A 19631-nucleotide genomic window follows, 5' to 3' on the forward strand; every position below is an offset into this window, starting at 1 on the left:
GTGATGACAGGACGAAGTTTAAGATCTGAGCTACGACGGAGACATAATCATATCTTACTTCGTCTTTTCGGAGTTTAATTCCAAACCTATCGCTTTATTTGCGTCAAGTGCAATTTCCGTGTATTCCCTAGTCGTTTCTGGATTTCCTCCTAACATATTCACGTCATCCGCATAGACAAGCTGTTGATGTAACCCGTTCAATTCTAAACCCTCTGTGTTATCCTGAACTTTCCTAATGGCATATTCTAGAGCGAAGTTAAAAAGTAAAGGTGATAGTGCATCTCCTTGCTTTAGCCCGCAGGAAATTGGAAGAGCATCAGACAGAAGCTCGCCTACACGGACTCTGCTGTAAGTTTCACTGAGACAATTTTAATTAATCGAATTAGTTTCTTGGGAATACCAAATTCAATAAGAATGTTATATAAAACTTCTATCTCAATCAAGTCATATGCCTTTTTGAAATCTATGAATAACTGACGTACTGTATCCTTATACTCCCATTTTTTCTCCAATATCTGCCGAATACAAAAAATGTGATCAATAGTCGATCTATTACGCCTAAAACCACACTGATGATCCCCAATAATTTCATCTACATAAGAAGTTAATCTTCTCAAAAGAAATATTGGACAAAATTTTGTACGACGTCAACAAAAGTGATATTCCTCGAAAGTTAGTACAGTTAGTCTTGTCCAAGGGATTTTGATATATACGGAGAAAACCTTCACTGCAGCTGGTTTGTCTAATAAAAATGTCACAGTCTCTGTCGGGAAACGAACCTCTGTTAATTTGGTGGGGAGTATCTGTAAGCAAACTGCTTATGTAAATCCTTAATGTCGTAGGACGTACTTTATTACATAACATGCTGCGATGCACTCACAACAAAATAAAATTATCTCCGAGCGTGTAATGCTATTTTTAAAGTAGTAGGGGAGCGGATAGAATAAAGCTCTGGTAGTAGTTATAACGAAAGATTTCATTCAAATAAAAAATAAACAGTGTCATCAAGATGACACATATTTCTCATTATACTATACTTTGTCATTACAGAAATGATTTAGAATTATTTATCGTATCTAAACAGCTTATATTATGGATAAAATGTATAATAAGATGAGCTATTCATACGGAAAGACATAAATAAATAATTCTATTCATATCAGCTTATAGAAACTTACACAAAATGATTGTAAAATCGACATAATTTAGTTTCTCGTGTTATGAGTTATATTGTCTACTTTATATAAATGTATTTTTCTACGACCATACTGAAATGAAGTCATTATGCAATGATCATTTGTATCGAAAAGACATTCATACTCCTGGTTATCCTACTCCTGGTTATCCTACTCCTGGTTATCCTACTCCTGCTGCTCCTACTCCTGATTATCCTACTCCTGCTGCTCCTACTTCTGGTTATCCTACTCCTGCTGCACCTACTTCTAGTTATCCTATTCCTGCTGCTCCTACTCCTAGTTACCCTACTCTTGCTGCTCCTACTCCTGGTTATCCTACTCCTGCTGCTCCTACTTCTGGTTATTCTACTCCTGCTGCTCCTACTCCTAGTTATCCTACTCCTGCTGCTCCTACTTCTGGTTATCCTACTCCTGCTTCCTAGTTATCCTACCTCTGGTTATCCTACTCCTGCTGCTTCTACTCCTGGTTATCCTACTTCTGCTATTCATACTCCCAGTTATCCTACTCCTGCTGCTCCTACTCCTAGATGTCCTACTCCTGCTGCTCCTACTTCTGGTTATCCTACTCCTGCTGCTCCTGCTCCTAGTTATCCTACTGCTGCTGCTCCTGCTCCTAGTTATCCTACTCCTGCTGTTCCTCCTCCTAGTTATCCTATTCCTGGTTATCCTACTCCTGCTGCTCCTACTTCTGGTTATACTAGTCCTGCTGCTCCTACTCCTAATTATCCTACTCCTGCTGCTCCTCCTCCTAGTTATCCTACTCCTGCTGCTCCTACTTCTGGTTATCCTACTCCTGCTGCACCTACTCCTGGTTATCCTACTCCTACTGCTCCTACTTCTGGTTATCCTACTCCTGCTGCTCCTACTCCTAGTTATCCTTCTCCTGCTGCTCCTACTTCTGGTTATCCTACTCCTGCTGCACCTACTCCTAGTTATCCTACTCCTGGTTATCCTAGTCCTGCTGCTCCAACTTCTAATTATCCTACTCCTGCTGCTCCTCCTCCTAGTTATCCTACTCCTGGTTGTCCTACTCCTGCTTCTCATACTCCTAGTTATCCTACTCCTGCTGCTCCTACTTCTGGTTATCCTACTCCTGCTGCTTCTACTTCTGGTTATCCTACTCCTGCTGCTCCTACTCCTAGTTATCCTACTCTTGCTTCTCATACTCCTAATATCATTCCTATTCCTACTACTTCTACTCCTGTACATCCACTACTACTCCTATTCCTGTAAGTCCTACTAAATTATTATTATTTGTTATTATTAGGCCTATTATAAATTATATATAATAATAATCCATACCGCCACGGCCCTTGACGGGCCCAGACCGATTAGCCGGCTGCTGGTCTCACGTTCACATGCCGAAGCAGAGGTTGACGATCATCTAACCAGAATGGACGTATCGTTTGGTTAGCACGATGATGCCCTAGCCGTCATAACCTGGCTTTCGCAACCGGATTCCGCTATATATCGTAGCTCCCCAAGTGCATCACGATGCTGGATGGTCATCGATTCCACACACTGGCCGAAATTTCATGAGAAAATTTCTTCCTCCATGAGGACACGAACCAGCGCGCATTCCGTAACGGGAGTCCTAGGCAGAATGCCTTAGACCACAACGCCACGACGCGGGACATAAATTATATATATTTTGCAATAATATTAAAATATGTATATTTATATTAGGAGAAAATCCACAAACGATTAGGGAAAACGCGGAAATTCTACTTGAAGCAAGTAAAGAGATAGGGTTGGAAGTAAATCCCGAAAAGACTAAGTATATGATTATGTCGCGTGATCAGAATATTGTAAGAAAAGGAACTATAAAAGTTGGAGATTTATCCTTCGAAGAGGTAGTAAAATTCAAATATCTTTGAGCAACAGTAACAAATGTAAATGACACTCGGGAGGAAATTAAACACAGAATAAATATGGGAAATGCCTGTTATTATTCGGTTGAGAAGCTTTTGTCATCGAGTCTGCTGTCAAAAAATCTGAAAGTTAGAATTTATAGAACAGTTATATTACCGGTTGTTCTGTATGGCTGTGAAACTTGGACTTTCACTTTGAGAGAGTAACAGAGAATGAGGGTTTTTGAGAATAAGGTTCTTAGGAAAATATTTAGGGCTAAGAGGGATGAAGTTACAGGAGAATGGAGAAAGTTACACAACACAGAACTGCACGCATTGCATCTCTCACCTGACATAATTAGGAACATTAAATCCAGACGTTTGAGATGGGCAGGGCATGTAGCACGTATGGGCGAATCCAGAAATGCATATAGAGTGTTAGTTGGGAAGCCAGAGAGGAAAAGACGTTTGGGGAGGCCGAGACGTAGATGGGAGGATAATATTAAAATGGATTTGAGGGAGGTAGGATATGATGGTAGAGACTGGATTAATCTTGCTCAGGATAGGGACCAATGGCGGGCTTATGTGAGGGCGGCAATGAACCTTCGGGTTCCTTAAAAGCCATTTGTAAGTAAGTAATATTATTATTATTATTATTATTATTATTATTATTATTATTATTATTATTATTATAAATTACATATAATAATAATCCGTGGCGCTACGGCTCTTGTAGGGCCCAGACCGACCAGCCGGCTGCTGGCCTCACATTCACATGCCGAAGCAGAGGTGGACGATCATCCAATCAGAATGGAGGTATCGTGTGGTTAGCACGATGATGCCCTAGTCGTTATAGCTGGCTTTCGCAACCGGATTTCTCTATCTATCGTAGCTCCCCAAGTGCAACACGATGCTGAGTGAGCACCGATTCCATACACGGCCGAAATTTCGTGAGAAAATTTCTTCCTCCATGAGGACTCGAACCAGCGCGCATTCCGTAACGCGAGTCCTAGGCAGGATGCCTTAGACCACGACGCGGGACATAAATTATCATTATCATTATCATCATCATCATCATCGTCCGTACAGGTATTAGGCTTAGTGGCCTGTTACGGTCTCCGCCCACATAAATGTTATATATATATTTTTTTTTTCTGCAATAATATTAAAATATGTAAAATTATATACTGTACTCCAACCACGAGAAAGTCTCTGCGGAATGAGACGAAGCGGGGTAATGCTGTGAATGAATGTTGATGTCATAAGATGTCATAAGGTCACACACGTGGGTACTCTTATCTCTATTGGCTAGCTCTCACAACACAAACAACAACATTGATACACATATTTATACTACCCTAGTTACAAAATTAAATCACTGTTAATCTCCTGGTCTTTTAATCCCTCCGTACAGGAGATAACATATGCAGGAGAGCGCATGGTTTTTAAACTGACGTTATAACGATAATATTATCTATCTATTTCGCTCCAATAGACGACGCAATAGTAAGCACTTTTCTTTCACGGTTGATCTCCTGGTTGGAGAACAGTAGTATGGTGTGAAATATGTAAATATTATACAAATATGTAAAAAAAAAAGTACATTCGTCAACATTTGCCTTTTATTCGTGCATATATATGTAATTACATAAAATTCTGGCTCTAATTATCTTGCAGCTCCGGTCTCCTTCCTTTGTTTCCATCTCGACATCAGAGGGATGCAACGGCGAATTTTACACCAGAGTGTCATGAAAAGAATGTTAAATACAGCCACCTACATTATTAGCTTAATATTTCATGACACCCCTGTGCTGATACAATTAGGGGAAGGTATCCATATGCATTAATTCAAGGAACTCTTATTGTTGTCAGTTGGGTCCATTGTACTGTTTGACCGACATACTGCGCAGGGCGTTACGGCAAGCCTTACTTGGAATTTCAGTCACACAGTTTTATGCTCGTAAGATAATACGTCTGTGGTGTTTATACGTTTCACAAGATGAATGTATTTGTTCTCGCCATTCTTCCTATGAAATAATAACATAATAAAACATTCTGTATGCGTGTGCGCTCTTTTGTGTTTGCGCCTGCGCAATTGGTGTCTGAAGTGGCTGCGCTGTTTTAATTGAGCAAGTCTACCAGCACGGCGAAATACGAGTGGCGCAGACCTGTGTAAGCGATATTCTACATTGTGCTCACTCCTATAACTCATTGCCCGCCTTTAGACAAGGAGAAATTGCAATTAAACAATGAATATTCCAACCTAATTTTTTTTTATTATTTTTATTACACGAAGAATAGACGAAATAATGTGATTATATCGAGTGGAGGGTGTTCAAAGACAGTAAAGACAAAGAGTAAATAATTTAAGATAACAGGAGCAGGATGTTTCTTTAACATTTTGCGTTATGCCATTTTATTCTAAAAAATTTTTATTTTATTTTATTATATTTTGTATGATATATTTTCATTCTTGATACTTCACTTTTTTTCATATTTCTCTCTTACATTAAATAGGCCTAAAAATATTTTTATGTTATGAATCTTTCAAAATTCAGTAAATGAAATAGAAATAAAATATAATTTATGTATATAATATATTACTCCACTATCTTATTGCATAATATTTTGTATTTATTTTACAATTGTATTATTTAATACTTTTTTCATTTTACTTTATTATTGTTTAAAGGGGCCATCGACCCTTGTACTTTCTAGTTAAGGGGACACTCAACTTAAAAATTGAAGAAAAAGTGTCATAGAAATGAAAAATTAAATTTCTACACCAATTTACGTGACAGAACTAAATCAATAAGCAGAATTCTTCCCCTATTCATTGAGAAGTCACAGTAAAATGCACAAAGCCAAAAAAAAATAAAATAAAATAAAATAAAATGATAATTAAAAATGATATTTCAATTAATGATTGATTAAAAATTGAAATATTTTTTATTTTGAAAAGTATTGGATCTAATGAGCTGAGATTTTTCATGTTACTTTCCATGTGTATATTAAACTTTTTCTCCAAATTTGAAAAAGATTGGTCAAATAGGAAAAAAGTTCCAAAATATAGTTGAGTGTTCCCTTAACCTACTCTTTTCTGTATTTGATATAATTTCATTGTATTTCTTGTAGCCTATTATTATATTGGTATTTTTCACTTTACTTTTGCGTACTTATATTACTTACTTACTTACTTTCTTACTTACTGGCTTTTAAGGAACCCAGAGGTTCATTGCCGCCCTCACATAAGCCCGCCATTGGTCCCTATCCTGAGCAAGATTAATCCATTCTCTATCATCATAAACCACCTCCCTCAAATCCATTTTAATGTTATCTTCCCATCTACGTCTCGGCCTCCCTAAAGGTCTTTTTCCCTTCGGCCACCCAACTATCACTCTATATGAATTTCTGGATTCGCCCATACGTGTTACATGCCCTGCCCATCTCAAATGTCTGGATTTAATGTTCCTAATTATGTCAGGTGAAGAATACAATGCGTGCAGTTCTGTGTTGTGTAACTTTCTCCATTCTCCTGTAACTTCATCCCTCTTGCGTACTTACATTTGATTACTTAAATTAAACAAATAAATAATTATTTTAGTATAGGCTTAAACTTGTAATTTTACTTTTTATTATTCAATGTAAAACTCCACTCCCGGCCACAAGGTTTTGCTTCATCGGGAGTGCCAACAAAAAGTGTACTATTAGTATCTTTCAAATAAAAAATATTATATTATTAACTTATTATTATTGTTGTTATTATTATTATTACTATTATTATTATCATTATTATTATTCAAACACCATCTATTTCCTTTTCCTATATGAAATATAAACGCATAGTGCGTAATTCTATGTTTCTATCTTAATTTTGTGAAAAAAAAACGGTACTTTTTTTTTAATTTGGCAAAATTTTGTTATTCCCCATACATTAAATTGCACTGTATTTTATCTGACTGTTGTCCAATCCCCATTTCAAGGTTCCAAAAGTGTCGATGGGAGACCGCATGCGGTTGAAGAGGACAAAACGTTTAATTTTTTACGGCTATAAATTCACCAACAGACGGCAGTCTCCACTCTTTTGTCTTGCGTTAAAAAATGAAGATCGTGTTCGCCTCTACTCTTAACGGTTATTTTTAATGTAACTCTAGTATGAAGTACTTTGAAGGCATGAACTTTCAGTATACTTTTCGAAACTAACTTCTGGGATAGAAACAAATGAAATCATAGTTAGATGGCACCACAAGTACAATTAATTTAAAGTGAGGTTATGGACTTTTCTTCGAGACAATGGGCACCATGTTGACGCATCATCTCTTGCATGCCAGCAGGTTTTGAAGCTAATTAAGAATTGCTAATGTCACTGCTCGCTTTCGATGCTACACCCATTCCAGTAGGTCGAATGTTTGTTTTAGACAGGGGTGTAAAATATTTGCACATCTACCCTATAATTCTGAATACAAGGTAGGCCAAATGAAATATTGGAATTTTGGCTTTAAAAGAAGGAACACTCTGATATATAAGTCTAATGTTTTATAAGGTACCGATTGGCTGGCATAATTAATTCTGGATAGCTGATGCACCATGGTTCGTCTGCAATGCGACACTTCACAGAGATTTTTCAAGTTCCCGAAGTTACCGCGGCCCTTATCACCAGAGCTAGGATTTATATGTAGTAAGAGTTAAGAATGACGCCGAGTATAGTTGAGTCGATGTGATGCCGGTTAAGAAGGTTTTAAGCCTGGTTGACAAGACTCGAAATGCAAGAAGAGTCACAAGGACTAGACAATGCAGCTTTTAAACCCCCCGCTGTTCTGTTTTGTAAGTGGTGGTTAAGGGGATTAAAGACCCTTAGGGCTAACTAACGGAAGTACTGAATGAAAGTTAGGCAAGTATAAGGAGTGGGGGACATGGGTTGCATGTTTATAAACTATACCGACTAAAAATATTAGCTTTTACAATATACGAATCCTAACTCTACTTATCACACACTACAACAAGCTTTATTGTTCTTTTATTGATCATTCTAATCATCTTCTAAATCAAATGCCTGCACGAATGCCATCTACAGGACAAGAATGAAGATTGAAATGGAAAAGACATTCTGATCTTAGGAATCAGCCTTTAAATAGTCATAAGGACCTCAATTGGGAGATACCGTGGACACATGTTTCATTTCTGTGTTTTGTGTGTGTTTAGCACAACTGAAATGTAGCTTGTTTTCTTATTTTATTGGGTTATTTTACGACGCTGTATCAACATCAGAGGTTATTTAGCGTCTGAATCATATGAAGGTGATAATGGCAGTGAAATGAGTTCGGGGTCCAACACCGAAAGTTACCCAGCATTTGCTCGTATGGGGTTGAGGGAAAACCCAGGAAAAAACTTCATACAGGTAACTTGCCCCGACCAGGATGTAGCTTGTTAAAATAAAGTTTTACGGTTATTATTCGTGAGGGTGATTAATAAATGCAGAGAGCAAGAAGATAGGAAAAATTAATTTAACATAATCTAATTCTAAAGCACGTAACTCTGGTATTAATTTCCAAATATATCCAATTCCCTATAATGACATATATTACGATCATTGGTTGTATGGTTGTGAAACTTGGACTCTCACTTTGAGAGAGGAACAGAGGTTAAGGGTGTTCGAGAACAAGATGCTTAGAAAAATATTTGGAGCTAAGAGGAATGAAGTTACACATCACAGAACTGCACGCATTCTATTCTTCACCTGACATAATTAGGAATATTAAATCCAGACGTTTGAGATGGGCAGGGCAAGTAGCACGTATGTGTGAATAGAAATACATATAAAGTGTTAGTTGGAAGACCTGAGGAAAAATGACCTTTGGGGAGGCTGAGATGTAGATGGTGGGATAATATTAAAATGGATTTGAGGGAAGTGGGATATGATGATAGAGACTGGATTAATCTTGCACAGGATAGGGACCGATGGCGGGCTTATGTGAGGGCGGCAATGAACCTCCGGATTCCTTAAAAGCCAGTAAGTAAGTTTATTATCATTACAGTTTCAAAACAACTCTTTGGCGCCATATTGATGTGTGAATCGTTTCGACTATCAATTCCATTGTTGTCTCGATACTAGGCCTCATTAAATAAGGAAACAATACTTGTTTAAGGTTATTGTCGAAGTATTGTATTAATTAATTATAAATATAGATTACGTATCGAGTGAACAACGGTAATGTACAGGCCTACTTAAATTTTATTTGGTCCACATAAGATACTAATTTTATACATTTCAAACAGCCTTCTGAAGGATGCACTGAAAGTAATGGTGAACGGAAGAAGAGTTCGGGACAGAAGAAGATATCAGATGATAGACGACATTAAAATATATAGATTACATGCGGAGACGAAGAGAAAGGCAGAAAATAAAAAAGACTGGAGAATGCTGGGTTTGTAATGAACGACCTGCCCTTGGATAGAACACTATGAATGAATTAATTGAAGTAGTTGATGAGAAGACCCCGCCTAATTAAATTTTAAAAGAGTGGAGTACAAGGGCAGAAAAGAAAAATCCCAAAATTGCATTTCAAACCCCAAACATTCTTACAATCCCAACCATGCTCACAATAACAATCACAAACAACATAAACGTTTCACGCAATTGTAGTATAGAGGTTCGATAATAATTGTACTGTCGCCTGTTTTTTTTATATTTATATCTCTGCTGTGGAGATCCGTTTTCGTAGCTTGAGGGGAGGTTTCGACATAGGTTCATTAACAGTTCCTTTACAATTACGAACAGACTAGTAACCTAAATTCCTAAGTGAAATGTAAATGTAAGACGGTGCTAAGAAAGAGAAGAAAAATAATTTAGGCCTAATATTTAACGATGTCAAGCGGAATACTATTTACAAACTTATAAACTTATTTATTTATTTATTTATTCAATTATTTATTTATCTATTCACTTATTCATTTATTTATTTATTTATTTATTTACTTATTTATTTATTCACTTCCTCATTTATTTATTTATTCATCTATTTATTTATTTATTCATTTATTCATTTATTTATTTATTTATTTATTTATTTATTTATTTATTTATTCATTTATTTATTTATTCATTTGTTTATTTATTTATTTATTTATTTATTGGCTATACACTATCACCTTATGAGGAAGTAGATATTGCTGAAAAAAATATGTAAAAGAAATAAAACAATGGGGATCATTAATAAAATCATGAAACCTTCACTAATACAAAGGCACACAAGAATAGGCTTGAATAAAAGCACAGCCAGTTTTAAGCTATGGTAGTGAAGCGTGGACTGTGAAGAATAAAGACATCAGTAGAATAACAGCAAGTGAGATGAGGTTCATGAGAGCAACAGCTGGATATACTCGCTGGGATCAGAAAAAAATGAGGGCATAATGCAAGAACTTCAAATAGAACCCATTATGCAGTTCATCAGCAAATATCAACTTCAGTGGAAGGGTCATCTCGAACGAATGCATCGATGCAGAATTCCAAAAGCACTGTTTCATTACTATCCGCATGGCAAAAGATCTCTGGGTCGTCCAAAGAAGAGATGGACTGAAAATTCTAGTTTCAGACCGTAACAGGCCATTCGGCCTAATACTTGTTAGGAAGACGACGACGATTTATTTATTTATTTATTTATTTATTTATTTATTTATTTATTTATTTATTTATTTATTTATTTATTTATTTATTTATTTATTTATTTATTTATTTATCTGTCTATTTATTTATTCAACTATTCATTTATATATTTATTTATCTATCTATTTATTTTGTTAACTTGTAACAACATATACTACACACAGAAATAAAAAGATGCTTTAGCTCTTACAACTTAGGTCATAACAAACGATCAGTGACCTAAGATATGAAGAAGAAGATGAAGAAGAAGAAGAAGAATAGAAAAAGAGAAAGTCATATTTAAATGGCTCCAAACGGAGAACTATTGGGCAATAACTTCATAATAAGATATTCCACATAAGAACAGAATGCAGAAGTTCAACAACACTTTGCAATATCTTTTAGGACGACACATTGAAATGTCTTCGGACAGGAAATTGTTGGAAACCACAGCGTTAAAAGTTTCCAGCAAGTGGACAGTTTAAGCTTGGTTTTTACGTTGATCTAAAAAAAACTACAAAGGAGCGTTGTTACAACGTTCTTGTGGGCAGCCTTTAATTAAAGATTTGTCTCGGTGCTGTGCCAGACGTGATCGAGGCTACGAGGAACCTCACGAGGCCCTGCTAATGTTTGTGCGACGGCACAATACCGTTACAAGCCCTTCATTCCCAGCCAGCGAGTCGGAACATGGTAGCCAGTAGCCACCACTTCTCAACTCCAATTTCCACGTTTCTCAACTTGTGTGCAGTTTCCCCCAAACTAATTTAGAAATGCTACCGGAACTACTGCACACTCTATGTAGTGACTCGATCGTGGCCGAGAGGTTAGCCTCTCTGTTCTCCACCGTGGCGATCCAGGTTCGGTCCCCGTGTGGGCAATCCCTGTGGCGACTGGCCAGACAGTCTGTTACGCAGACGGTCCGGGTTAGAATTCCAGTCAAACCTCGCATTTTTCATTTAAAACCCATGATACTTGTAGCGAACAAGATCGCAGTTGGAGTTTTTCACGGGGTTCTCCCGTTTCCCCATATTAGGCATGTACAGGGTGTTTCAGAATAGTACATAATGCAACGAGCCTATAATGGTAGTAATTAAGACGCGAGTATGTTTATGAAACGAGCGCAAGCGAGTTTCATAATTTTCATATGAGCGTCTTAATTACCATTATAGTCAAGTCTCATACGACATTTTATGCTTGACCATATTTCTAACCTGAAATTTTTCATAAGTATTCATGTTATTCTTATCTAACTGGGGAGCGGAACTGACCTTGTGCAATACCTCGTAAATTGTGAGATGTGCGCAGACGCGAAAATATTGATTTTTTTCCGAGAAATAAATGTCGACATTGACCTTGATATAATCTAGAGAGTAAAATAAACATTAATCTTGATCTAACCTTGAAATTGAATTAGACATTGAAAAACGAGATGACAAATTGAATTTATCTGAATATTATTTACAATTAACGCTAATTATTATAGTAACAGAACTAGTTGTCTTTCGATTGCATATCCGAGAATAATCGATACTTGCGCTTTCATATTGCTACAATGGTATTTTCTGATTGGTGGAACACCTGAACTTTAATGAATAGGTGTACTTTAATGAGGTCCATTAAAGGGCTGCTACCAGGTGTATAATTACTACATTTCGGTATGGCCGAGCATAAATACTTTGCCAAATCTTGGGGGCATGTTCCTTATACCAAAACAAGAAAAGTTCATATAAACATATGTCCGAAAATCCTTAGTTTTTTTAGTTATTAATGAAAGAACATAATGAAAAATCTGTTAGATATTGTCAGCTTGGTAGCAAGTGTTGCAACGTTAATCAATTCAGAAACTCGTAACAAATGTTCAAAATGTTCTCCTCTTGCTTCCATACACGCATGCACTCGTCTGAATTGATTAACGTTGCAACACTTGCTGCCAAGCTGACAATATCTAACAGATGTTTCATTATGTTCTTTCATTAATAACTAAAAAAATAAGGATTTTCGGACATATGTTTATATGAACTTTTTTTCTTGTTTTGTTGTGAGAAACATGCCCCCAAAGATTTGTCAAAGTATTTCTGAAACACCCTGTGTATTATTTCGTCAACATTTCTCCTTTACATTCAATGATATTCTCTGAACCTCTCATTGAGGTTCAGGCTGATATGTATAGTCTAAGACAGGGCTGGGCATGAGAGCGGCTCAGTCTAGCCGGCCAGAGCTGCTCTCGCTCCGCAAGGCACTTCAATTACAAGCCAGAGCAGAACGCTCACGCAGTGGCGGACTCGCATTACAGCTACCTTCCCTGCATTAATGTAACAAGAGCCACGGTTGTTCTAGTCATTCAGTCTGTCAGAACATAATAGTTTATAAGGATATTACATCAATCCATTGTACAGTACAGAATTTATAACACTCTTATTAATTTAATGAAATAAACTTCGCTCTATGCACACACACAAATCATTAGGCTTATTTACATAACCCATACGCACATACTGCAACCTCCTCACCACGGTTCTACGAGAAGGCGTATGGCTTCCACTTCCCCTACTTGCTGTGGACAGAGTTCATCTGCCAATATAATTTATCATCGCTTGATGAAATTACCTTCGTTGAATGTTTTCAATTCCTTTGCAATTTCGTGGCAAATTTTGTAGCTAATTCTCATTGCCGATTCACTAAGTGCATTATTGTCATCCTGTTATTATATAATGTAATATAATATAATATAATATATGGTATGATATGATATGATATGATATGATATGATATGATATGATATGATATATGATATGATATGATATATGATGTGATATGATGTGATATGATATGATGTGATGTGATGTGATGTGATGTGATATGATATGATATGATATGATATGATATGATATGATATGATATGATATGATATGATATGATATGATATGATATGATATGATATGATATATGATATGATATATGATATGATCATAAATTAATACAACTTAAAAAAAATGTTTCTCAGGTACATTATATTAGAGTATCTATTCGATATTTATATTGTATTATAAGTTATTATAGTACATTTAGTAATATATAATTTTAAATTGTACAAGTATTATGATATATCATAGTATAGTATATCACAGTTCATGATATATAATATGATATATCATGAACTGTAATGTACTATACAATGATAAATCATAATACTTGTATAATTTAAAATTATATATTACTAAATGTATAATAACCTATAATGCAATGTAAATATCAAATAGATACTCTAATATAATGTACCTGAGAAACATTTTCTTTAAGTTGTATTAAATTATGGCGTTCATTACCAACATATTTGTCATATTCAGTAGCATGTTGTAAAGAATAATGTCGTTGGATATTGAACTTCTTAATAAGTTGGAGTAATTTATGCCAAATTAAACACTTTGCTAATCCACTGCTCTCGACCAAAAAGAACTACCGCTCCCGTGATACATTAAAACCATTGGCACTAGCGGGCCGCTTTAGTGTATGAGGGGAAGCTCCGTCTTCAAAGTTCGTCAACATACTGCAGAGTCACCACTGCACCGACACTGAATGACGTACAGTATGCTTACGTCACAGCGCTCGGAATAACCGCTCTTTAAAGCACACAGCGCTCATTTCTCAGAATCACGTAATGTGCCCAGCCCTGGTCTAAGAAATAATGATAGCGCACAGATATTTTCAGTCCCAGAAAAGAGGTACTGCGCATGACCAGAGAACGAGCGACCAGGTTCAGAAGCGAACCACTAGTTGAGGTAACATTCGGTCTGTTTCGTTATACAGGGTGTAACAAAAATAGTGGGCCAAAGTTCAGGTATGGATTCCTCATATTTAGAGAATGAGGAAAGGTTATATGAGCATGTGTCCGGAAATGCCTGGTTGCCGTGCTATAGGGGTTACAAGGAGGATCACTGTGCACTATAAAACTTAGGTATTAGTTGATTAATGTTTCAGTCTGTGTACGTTTGTTTACAGGAACTGTTCAAAATGTCCACCTCCTGCCTGTATACAGGCCGCAGTTCGTCGCATTGACGTCCCATATTCTTGGCGTAGCACGTATTGTCCGACAGTATTGCTCAATTCGCAGACAGAGAGTTTCCACATTATTCACAGGAGTCAAATACACAACCGACTTCAAATGCCCACGCAAGTAGAAATCCAGTGGGTTGAGATCTGGTGAGCGTGGGGGGCCAAGCAGTTGGTCCACCTCGCCCTATCCATCGACCAGGGAATATTGCATTAAGATGTTTACGTATATCCAGACTGATCATTTTAAGTAGGTTTTTAGGTCATAAACATCCGTCCCTTACTAATGACGAAAGAGGCCAATGATGATGATGATGATGATGATGAAATTAAATAAAACACTATGTTTTCATTGCTGAAATATAGAATTACACAGTTTGAGGCGAAGTTTTGATGTAAGTAAGACATGAACTGTAATCTGTTTTGGTTCTTTTGAATAATCCCGAAATATATTTTAATGTCCGAAAGTGAGCCTTCACAGTTACATAAATACACCGTTCCTTCAGTTTCGTGTCAAGCCTTAGTGTTCACAAATTTAAGTAGACCACCCTGTGTATACTGCGTAAGTTTTAATTAAGAATTACATACGAAATTAAGGTTTCCTCATAAATTATCCTTCAGTGGAAAGCTGCGTAAGGCTTTAAGACTGTAGTTGAGAAGACCATAAATTCTACATTTAAGCGGCTAACTTCCAACAAGTTGACATTTGAGAAAAAGAATTCTTTTTTATATAAATAATATGATCATGCGAGAGTCTCTACGTTACATATATAAAAATTCAGAGGGGCCAAGTCCGGGAAAACAAAAACGCAGAGACTATAAACACGGCTACATAGTACAAGCAACGTCGGTTTTTTTTATCTTGCTTCCGATTGTCATTTTAATATCTTTCATAATTTGTTTATTTTAGAAGCGCATATTTTGCAGTGCTTATAATGGCGTCTAGTCAAAATGACGCCCCATCTGTTTAATACGTCACAGGACCACTTAACAGTAGTTTAGCTCGCCTCTGTACTGCGTCATTAAAAACCTAATAAACACATCATCAATAAGGTTACCACACACATTCACAAGATGTTGCTAAGTCTGTAGATCGTGAGACGTAAGCGGCTCGCAGGAACCAGTTTTCTTCATCTAAGGCTATCAATTAAGTGTTAAACAAGCGCGCTCTTTGTTATGTTTATGTCTTCAGTATCCGATAAAATTTGCTGTAACTTATGCGCGTGGTCGTGGCAATGACTATGAAACATCACGGAAAACACGGTTCAGTATTCAAGTCTTTATTCGCGGAAAACTGATGCGTTACACATGTGGCTATCGGTGGATCTTGTATAATTAAACGTATTAAATTAGAAGCGATGAAGTTCGAAGTACATCGCTATACCACTAACACTATTACTACCACATACTGTTCTCTGACAACTACTGATTATGGTCTCAAATGACTTGTTTTCTTATTATGTCAGGAGCTGCGAGCTAATTATTGATACCTTATAATTGCGGAGGAAATAAATTATTAATAGTGATCTCTTTATCACTACCACCACTACTACTACAACATTTCGTTCGGTTCAAATTTCTGCATATTTAAAGAACAAAACTAATATTGTTTCACTCATATCTCATAGATAGGAAACAGAAAGTTGAAATCAATACAACTATGAAATCTACATCGACATGGGGAACTATTAATAATGGAATTCCTCAAGGATTAATATTAGGTCCCCTACTTTTTCTAGTGCTTATAAATGATCTTTTACCCCTAATAAAAGATGTAGGTCATCCCATATTATTTGCAGATGGCACAAGTATAGTAATTACAGCCAATAACTCCAACAAATTCCAATCTTCAACAGAGGAAATTCTCTTGATAATATCTGACTGGTTCTCAGACAATAAATTGGTATTAAATTGTAACAAAACTAACATAATTCAATTTAAATCCTGTGCAAATTCAACCTCGAAAATTTCTAGTGCAATAATTAACAATAGATTCCTATTAGAAACAACGACAGCCAAATTTCTTGACTTAAAAATCGATAATGTGTTAAATTGGAAAAATCATATTAAAGAAATTACCCCCAAACTAAATTCAGCTTGTTTTGCTATTAGATCTATGCAAAAGATAGTAAATATCAATACCTTAAAAACAATACAGTATACTTTGCATACTTCCACTCGATAATAAGGTTTAGAATAATATTCTGGGAAAATTCCACAGATAGTATCAGTATATTAATACAAAAAAGAGCAATCAGAATAATAGTAGTTGCCAAATCTAGGGAATCTTGTAGGACTATTTTAAAAAAACTACAAATAATGCCCATGGCTTGTCAGTATATCTTTTTATTAATAATCTTCCTCTTATGTAATCGTGAAAACTTTGTAAATAATTCAACAGTCCATAGCATAAATACACTTCAAAAAAATTACTTTCATACTCCATCGGCAAGTCTATCGTGCTATCAAACAGGAGTGTGTTATATGGCAGTAAAAATTTTTAATAGCCTCCTTATCGATATAAAAAATGAAACTCAAAACATAAGATTATTTAGGGCCAAATTAAAGAAGTACCTAATTTCTCACGCCTTCTATTCTGTAGGTGAATTCATGACATTCAATAACACTTCATGAAATTGATACTAAAAATTTGTGTTGTATTAGTAGACTATATTGTAAATCTCTTCTGTATATATTTCATCTAGACTGTGACTATACATTAAGACTTTATAATAGCATTAAGTTTTTTGACTTGTTCCATATTCTAGCTGTGAAGCAATGTATGAATGCCATGGAATGTTAATAAATACAATACAATACAATCACTACCACCACTACTACTACAACATTTGGTTCGGTTTAAATTTCTGCACATTTAAAGTACAAAACTACAATTATTTCAATTAGCCTATTTATTATGATAATACACTGCTCTCTTAAACTGACTGAGCATATTGGGAATTAAATCAATGGCTTCCCAAAACACGCTGTGAATATTTCTTATGAAACTATTTTTATCTCGGAAAGGAAGCAAGAAACGAGCGAAATTGTATTAAACTTTCTTGTTTAATAGTACATTATGCAATGAGCCTATAATGATAGTAATTAAGACGCAAGTATGTTTGTTTATGAAACGAGCGCAAGCGAGTTTCATAATTTTCATACGAGCGTCTTAATTACCATTATAGGCAAGTTTCATGCGACTTTTTATGCTCGACCATATTTCTAACTTTAAATTATTCAGAAGTATACATTTTATTTGTATCTGACAGAAGATCGGAAGTGACCTTGTTCATAGCTCCTGAATTGTGAGATGTTCGCAGACGCGAAAGTATTGATTTTTTCCGAGAAAAAAATGTCATTGACCTTGATATAATCTAGAGAGTAAAATAAACATTAATCTTGATATAACCTTGAAATTGATTTAGACATTGAAAAACGAGATGACAAATTGAATTTATTTGAATATTATTTACAATTAACGCTAATTATTATAGTAACAGAACATAACCTTCTGCGACAGTATTGGATTTCCAGCCTCCGTGACGTTTCCCTTGTCTTTCGATTGCATATCCGAGAATAATCGAAAACCTGAACTTTAATGAATAGGTGTACTTTAATGACATGCATTAAAGGACTGCTACCAGGTGTATAATTACTACATTTCGGCATGGTCGAGCATAAAACATCTAAAAGAATAACTCCCTGAAATTAATGACGTTACTTACGGCTCACCCTGTATATGAATATACAGTGTTAGTTAAAAGTCCCGCATCACCTAAATAACTTTTGAAGCAGGTGGTTCAGTGACATGAAACTTGGTATGTGAGGATAACCATATACTAAGAACTCAATAATGATATTACAGAGTTTTTTCTACTTCCGGTTTAACCGGAAGTAACTCCAACTCTCTTATTTTAAATGGAACACCCAAAATATATATATATATATATATATTTTATTTTTGAATAAAGCTCATTAAGAGCTTTTCAAAATTTGCCCACACTTGATACTTCTGTACAAATTCAGTGCTTGTAAGTTAAGAAAACAGAAAAGTGTATCGAATATTAAAATAATAAATGCACTACCTAAATAACTTTTGAAGCATGTGGATCAGTGATATGAAACTTGGTATGTGGGGATAACCATATACTAAGAACTCAATAATGGTATTACCGAGTTTTTTCTAATTCCGGTTTAACCGGAAGTAACTATAACTCTCTTATTTTAAATGGAACACCCAATATATATATTTTTTATTTTTGAATAAAGCTCATTACGAGCTTTTCAAAAATTGCCCACACTTGATACTTCTGTACAAATTCAGTGTTGCTAAGTCAAGAAAACAGAAAATTGTATCGAATATTAAAATAATAAATTCAGTACCTAAATAACTTTTGAAGCATACGGTTCAGTGATACGAAACTTGGTATGTGAGGATAACCATATGCTAAGAACTCAATAATGGTATTATCGAGTTTTTTCTACTTCCGGTTTAAACGGAAGTAACTCCAACTCTCTTATTTTAAATGGAACACCCAATATGTTTTTTTTAATAAAGCTCATTAAGAGCTTTTCAAAAAGTACCCACACTTGATACTTCTGTACAAATTCAGTGTTGCTAAATAAAAATGGAAGTGGTGCAAGATATTCCTAAAGCCTGGTTAAGTCATTCCTTAAATGGTTTCTGTGATCGAGAGACACATTGTAAAGCAGCTGAGGGCTACCAATTTGAACACACAATTTAGAAGATGAGCTAGCTTTGTTTTGTTTTGTTAGGGAAGGAGTATTTTATTATTTTAATATTCGATACACTTTTCTGTTTTCTTGACTTAGCAAGACTGAATTTGTACAGAAGTATCGAGTGTGGGCACTTTTTGAAAAGCTCTTAAT

The 19631-nt window shown here is 35.6% G+C and overlaps 1 long non-coding RNA gene across 1 annotated transcript in view; it reads right to left on the reverse strand.

The window, feature by feature from the left end:
• The window catches only part of LOC138702322 (uncharacterized), a 238020-nt gene that overhangs the window by 212374 nt on the left and 6015 nt on the right, over positions 1 to 19631 (reverse strand). The gene's annotated exons all lie outside the window — the stretch shown is intronic.

The sequence above is a fragment of the Periplaneta americana genome, chromosome 6 (assembly GCF_040183065.1).
Source record: "Periplaneta americana isolate PAMFEO1 chromosome 6, P.americana_PAMFEO1_priV1, whole genome shotgun sequence".
NCBI lineage: Eukaryota > Metazoa > Arthropoda > Insecta > Blattodea > Blattidae > Periplaneta > Periplaneta americana.